This window comes from Elephantulus edwardii, unplaced genomic scaffold, assembly GCF_000299155.1.
Source record: "Elephantulus edwardii isolate Elephantulus edwardi_28Jun2011 unplaced genomic scaffold, EleEdw1.0 scaffold00312, whole genome shotgun sequence".
NCBI classification, from domain to species: Eukaryota; Metazoa; Chordata; class Mammalia; order Macroscelidea; family Macroscelididae; genus Elephantulus; species Elephantulus edwardii.
Genome location: NW_006400062.1, coordinates 1643238 through 1650579, shown reverse-complemented (window position 1 = coordinate 1650579; position 7342 = coordinate 1643238).

Sequence of the window (7342 nt, the reverse complement as noted above, 5' to 3'; positions counted from 1 at the left end):
ATGGAATAACAAAGCAAAATATTACAATGAAATGTGTGAGGAACTAGAGTCAGAAAATCAAAAGGGACAAACTCCTTCACCATTTCTTAAGCTCAAGGAACTGAAGAACAAATTCAAACCTACAGTTGCTATAATCAAGGATGCTTTAGGCAGAATATTAAATGATCCAGGAGGTATTAAAAGAAGATGGAAGGAATATACTGAGTCATTCAATCGGAAGGAATTGGCAGATACAGAAGAATTTAATAAAATAACATTTGAGCACAAGCCTATAGTGATGAAGGAAGAAATTCAAGCTACTTTGAAGGAAATAGCAAAAAATAAGTCCCCAGGGTTAGATGGTATACCAATTGATATATTTCAGCTAGTAGATGCTGCCCTGGATGTGCTCACCAGTTGTGCCAAGATATCTGGAGAACAACCACCTGGCCAGCTCACTGGAAGTGATCTATATTTGTTCCCATACCAAAGCAAGGTGACCCAATTGAGTGTGGAAGCTACAGACCAATTTCATTGATTGCACATGCAAGCAAGATTCTACTGAAGATTATCCAAAAACACCTGGAACAGCACATCAGCAGAGAACTGCCAGAAGTTTAGGCTCGGTTTAGAAGGGTCATGGTACTAGGGATATTGTAGCTGATGTTAGATGGATCTTAGCTGAAAACATTGAATAACAGAGGAATGTCTATCTGTGTTTCATTGACTATGCAAAGGCGTTAGACTGTGTGGATCATAACAAACTGTGGCTGACTCAGAAGAATGGGAATCCCAGCACATGCTATTGCGAAACCTATACTTGGACCAAGAGGCATTCGTTAGAACAGAGCAAGGTAACACCGCATGGTTCAAAATTGGGAAGGGTGAATGCCAGGGATGTGTCCTATCTTCATACCTTTTCAACCTGTATGCAGAGCAGATTATCTGAGAGGCCGGGCTCTATGAGGAGAAGTGTGGTGCCAGGATTGGTGGAAGATCTATTAGCAATCTGCGTTACGCAGATGACACAACTCTGCTTGTCGAAACTGAGGAGGACCTCATGCACTTGCTGCAGAGGGTCAAAGACCGCAGCCTTCATTATGGACTCCAACTTGCATTATACTGATGAAACAACCTTGCTTGCTGAAACTAAGGAGGACCTAAAGTGTTGGCTGCAGAAGGTCAATGACTGTAATCTTCAACATGGATTGAAGCTCAGTATCAAGAAGATAAAGATCTCACCACTGGTCCAAGTAGCAGCTTCATGAGGCAGAGAAAAGATTGATATTATTGATAACTTCAGTTTGCTTAAATCCACAATCAACATTCTTATCACCAGCCAACCAATGAATCACTGCCTAACTTGGGAGAGACTGGAGAGCATTATGCTGAATGAACTAACTCTGTCCCATAAGGACAAATATTGCATATACCATTATTGTAGAATGAGTATGAATACCCAAGGCGCAGGGGAGGGTGAGAGCAGAGGGCCGAGGATGGGCAGAGAGTGGTGGTAATAATCACAGGGTCACACAATTTGGTGTGTTGATGGAGGCAGAACGATCTGATGTGAAAAACATCATATGCTAACTTGGTAAATAAACAAGCATTAAACAACAACAACAAAAATGATGAATTGCATTAGAAACATCTACTGTCAGGGACCACCTTAAAGTGTTAAAGAGTAATGATGTCAGTCTGAATACCAAAGCACATTTGATCCAGGGCACATTGTTGATTACCTTTGAGTCAAGCAAATGATCCTATGAACCAAAAGACATGAATCATTTCCATAACTACTGTCATTTTTCCAAGTTTATTTATATAGTTTCCAGAGGTATGTGGTAGAGGAAGCGGATGCCATTCCTGCTTCCAAATCTGTCTTAAGCTGGGAACTCTACCAAAAACTGTACACTGTGGACAGACATTATGGCATTTGACGCCCCTTCCCAAAACCCTAGCACAAGGTTCAGCATCAGAGCAAACCCAGATTACCTCAGTACAGCAAACTGACAGAGGAGTGCTGTACAACTTAGAATAATATTCCTTCAAAATAAAGTAACACTAGACCTTCAGGCCCTACCAACTTTTAAATACAAGGAGATACACACACACACACACACACACACACACACACACACACACACACACACAGCCTGAAGCCTTTTTATAACTATCATCTTCATAATTACTTATCATGCACCAGACAGGTGGATCATGATTAAGGATGACAGAAAAAAAAAATCAATGCCTTTGAGTTGTGGTACTGGAGAAGAGTATTGAACACCATAAACTAGCAAAAGCACAAACAGGTCTGTCCTGGAGAGGATGAAAACAGGGTACTCCTTGTAGGAAAAGATTTTGAAGCTCTGTCTCACCACATACTGCTGTGAACAGAAGGTAAAGTATATTAATAAGTATTAATAATGAGACAGAACATCAAGAATGTATAAATAAATTGAGGTAAAGCAGGAGGTAAAGAGTTCTCCAACAATTGAAGCTCCAACCCACTTCCAGGTACCTTTATTGAAAATTGCCAGAGAGCAAATCACGAAGAGAATTCTATGCAAATGAAGCTAAGCACTTTCTATTGAAACCATTATGTTTGACTCAGGAGGGAGGGGTTAGTAAAAACAATACAAGAATCCTGTAAATGTCTAAGGTTTCCCCTAGTGACTACAGCTGTCAATATCTAAAGTCTGCCTTTGTGCTTCCAGGTGAACTCCAGCTTGTATCTGTGCCTCCGTTGTATACTGATCTAGCATTTGGTTTATTATAAATATTTAGTATGAAATTTGGCTCCCCATATTTCCCTCCATTTGTTTAAATCATAATTTATTTTGTCATCTAGACAAGCACAGCTACTTCTCTTCTTTGATTCATTCTTGCTTGTCTTTGTTCTCTCCATCTTTTATACACAAACAAACAAATATAACAATTTGAGCAAAAATAAGCTTGCAAATATACTTCCAAAAATTTCCATATGATCATAAGGACTCAGGTTGGATACTCCTTCACTACTCCTTGTGGAATATCTATGTTGTTAAAATAATCCAATTGCTTATCAAAAGCAGAATGAATTTGAGCATGTAATTTCAGTATATCATATTTAAAATTACCAGGATTCACTCCATTCAGTGTCATTCCACTTTACTGGAGTAACGCAAAACTCACAGTATTCCAATCACATTTTAATTTTATTTGTTTTTTAAAAGACCATAACTTTTCAGAATCTTAATGCCCTGTTTTTACATAAACTGAGATGTAAATATTTGAAGCAAAGCCAAGCCAGCTGTAGTAGTGGTGGCAGTCTTGGCAATAATTCCCCAAATTGCTAGTTCAAATGACTCTTTTTTCATTTTTAATAATTATGTTACCAAGTATTATAAAATCATACTTTCAGGGGATGATTGCATTTTCTCTTTAATATTGACAATTATAATCCAAATCAGGGAATGAACACATAAATACTTTCATTAAATAAGAAAATAGTAGATACATTTAATCAAATATAAAAAACAATTTTGGACAATATAATATTAAATTTGTAGAATCCCATCGAGTTGAACCCTTTACATAAGGTAAGGAAACACAGGCTCAAATATAATTGGTTTAATTTCTTTTAAATTTAGAGCTGTGTTATTGTTAAGTGCCGTTAAGTCGTAGGCAACTCACAGAGACCCTATGAATGAAAGAGCTGAACATTTGTATAGCTTTCCTCATTTCTCCAGATTCATATGGTTTCCAGAGGCAAACTATTTCAAAAGTGGATGTGACTCCTGCTTCCAAGATTGTTCTAATTGGGGAGTTCCACCTAAACGCTGCCCACCATGGGTAACCATTATTTCATTTGACACATCAGTGTCTAGTAACCTTATTAATATGATTGTATAAATAATTTCCAATCTAAATAAATATATGTCTTAAATAGTGTTTTGGTAATAAAAATGTTGAAAACGTTAATGTGGCTCTACCATTCTTCCTCCATGCTAGTTATAAATCCATTGCCTTCCTTACATTAACTTACATTTTTGGTGATTCTATTCTGACGTGCGGAAACAATAAAGCTCCAATCAATGATGCTGTGGTAGGAAGTGTTAATTAACATCTGAAGTTATGTTACTGACATCTCTACTAAAACCATTACTTGGAACACGTAATAGAAAGATGTATTATTACCCCCAAATTGTATAAAGCCATGCCTGAGCTACTTTCAAAGAATAGGATCCATATCCAATGCATATGAAAAAAATATCAGTATCTAAAGTATAATTAGAAAGCCATTCCTTCTTCATTAGATTGAAATGTTCCCCTGTTTTCATGGGGATCTGGACGCCACTGACTCATTGTTATAAACAGATATAAGCTTATAAAACCAATGAACTACTTTTAAAAAGGGAGTATTAGAAATATATACCCAATAGCTGATATTATCTTCCATTCCTACCTGACCCAAAACAGCAAGCATAGATAAAACAAATGTTCAGCAGATACTGACTTTCCTGTCTTCTTTAATATCCCTGCCCCCTTCTATTATTAATTTCTTTATCTGGACCCATGTAGACATCTCAGCTTTTTTAGTCTCGGTAATGCTTTCGTGTTTAATGCTACTCCAGGGTCATCATACTCATCCATTCTGCAATATCATCCTCATCGAAGTGTGGCCTCTTTTGACTCTTCTCGGGGTTTCACATTTCTGGAAGGCACCCACAACCTTTCTGAGCCTGTAGAGATATAAGCAAATCCTTGACCTTACCTAATAATGTATCTCTTTTTCAATTCATTAGTTAGAGGTTCCCTGTAATATATAGGCTGATTCAATTCTTTACATGATTGCAGTACCTAATGTCTCTCAAATGGAGTTTTTCCTTTTTTCATTTTTTTGTTGTTGTTATGTGTCTTCGAGTCCCTTGCAACTCATAGAAAGCCTATGTACAACAGCCTAAATTCTGCTCTATCCCTTGCCAATCTTATATTCTCTGACACACTTATTCCATTACCCCCGTGATGAAATAAATCCATCTCGTTGAGGGTCTTCCTCTCCTGCACTCTCTCCACCCTCAAAAACATAACGTTCCTCTCCAAGAATTGATCCTGTTTTGCAACATGTCCAAACTATGTCAGAGGGAGCTTCAGAATCCTTACCTCCAAGAAGCATCCTGACTTTACCCTCTTCAGATTAAACTTTGTTCTCCTAGCAGTCCATGGTATAATCAATACTCTTCTCCAGTACCAAAGCTCAAAGGCATCAGTTCTCCTTGCCTTATCCATACGTAGTCATTGTCCAGCTCCCTGACGCATAACAAGTAACTGCAAAGACCGTGGCACTTAGTCTCCAGACTGACATCTTTGCTCCTCAGCACCTTGGAGAGGTCTCTGAGAGCAGACTTTCCCAGTGCAATTCATCTTTTAATTTCCTGACTGCTGGTGCCAAGAGTGTTGATTAAAATAAATAAGGCTTTTTGTAAAATAGTTCGAAGAGATGATATTCATCCTATTCCATCTCATCCCTTTCATTTCTTTCAACATACTTTGTAATTTTTACCAACTTCTGCAGTCAGAAATTGATCAAACATGCAATCAAGATGCATTAATAATAATGGGAGACTGGAATGAAAAAGTTAGCAACAGGGAAGAAGGATCAGTAGCTGGAAAACATGGGCTCGGTGAGAGAAATGAGACTGGAGATAGAATGACAGAGTTCTGCACATTCAATGATTTATTCATTGCAAATACCTTTTATAAGAAACATAAACACAGGCTATTCACATGGATCTCACCTGATGGTATGCATAGGAATCAAATGGATTACATTTGTGGAAAGATTCTCTGAGAAGCTCAATATCAGCAGTGAAAACCAGGCTGGGTGCTGATTGTGGTACAGAACACCAACTACTCATATGTAAATTCAAGCTGAAATTGAGGAAAATTAAGTCAAGTCCATAGGAACCAAGATTTGACCTTAAGTCTGTCCCACTCGAATTTTAAAACCATCTTAGGAACAGGTTTAGGGCCTTGAGCACAAATGAGCGTAGACCAAATGAGCTCTGGGAGGATATCAAGAAAATCGTCCATGAAGAATCCAAAAGATCATTACAAAGGCTACAGAAGAAAAGACCAAGATGGATGTCAGATGAGACTCTGAGTATTGCATTAGAGCGCCGAGAAGCCAAAGCTAAAGGAAGAAATTAAGAAATAAAAGAGCTGAGTAGAAAATTTAAAAGGCAGCTCTGGACGACAAAGCAAGATACTATAATGAAATGTGCAGAGAGCTGGAGTCAGAAAATCAAAAAGCCTAACTTGCTCAGCGTTTCTAAAGATGAAGGAAATGAAAAACAAATGCAAGCTACAGTTGGCTTGGTATACAGCTTAAGGATAGTTGAATGATCCAGGATGTATAAAAAGAAGATGGAAGGAGGTTACAGAGTCACTGTATCAGAAGGTATTGGCTGACACAGAGGAATTTCATGAAATAACATATAAGCAAGAACCTATGGTAACGAAGGAGGAAGTTTAAGTTGCTATGAAGGAATTGGAAAAAAAAGGCTCCAGGAATTGACTGCATACTAATTGATTTATTTCAACAAAAAGAAACTGCCCTGGATCTGCTCACTAAGTTGTGCCAGGAAATCTGGAGGACAGCCAGCTGGCCAACTGAATGGAAGAGATCAATATTTGTTCCCATTCCAAAGAAAGGTGACCCAACAGAGTATAGAAATTATCGATCAATATCATTGATATCACATGCAAGCAAGATTCTGATGTAAATTATCCAAAAATGTTCATAACAATATGTCAACAGACAACAGGCTGGATTTAGAAGAGATAGGGATATTATAGCTAATGTAAGATGGATCTTGGCAGAAAGTAAAGAATACCAGAAGAATGTCTATCTGTGCTTAATTGACTATGCAAAGGCTTTTGAATGTGTGGATGACAACAAGCTGTGGCTGACTCTGAGAAGAATGAGAATCTCAAAACTTTTGATTGTGCTAATGAAAAACCTATACTTGGACCAAGAGGCAGTTGTCAGAACACAGCAGCGAGACACTGGATGGTTCAAAATCAAGAAAGGGATCCGTCAAGGATGTATTTTGTCTTCATACCATTTCAATCTGTATGCAGAACAGATCATCCTAGATGCTGGGCTGTACAAGGAGGAATGTGGCATCAGGATTGGTGGAAGAATCATCAACAACCTGCTTTATGCAGATGACACAACCCTGCTCGCTGAAACTGAGGAGGACTTATTTGCTGCAGAAGGTCAAAGACTGCAGTCTTCAATGTGTATCAAAGCTCAACATAAAGAAAACAAAGATTCTCACCAAGGGTCATTTGGCAGCACCAGTATGGATGGTGAAGA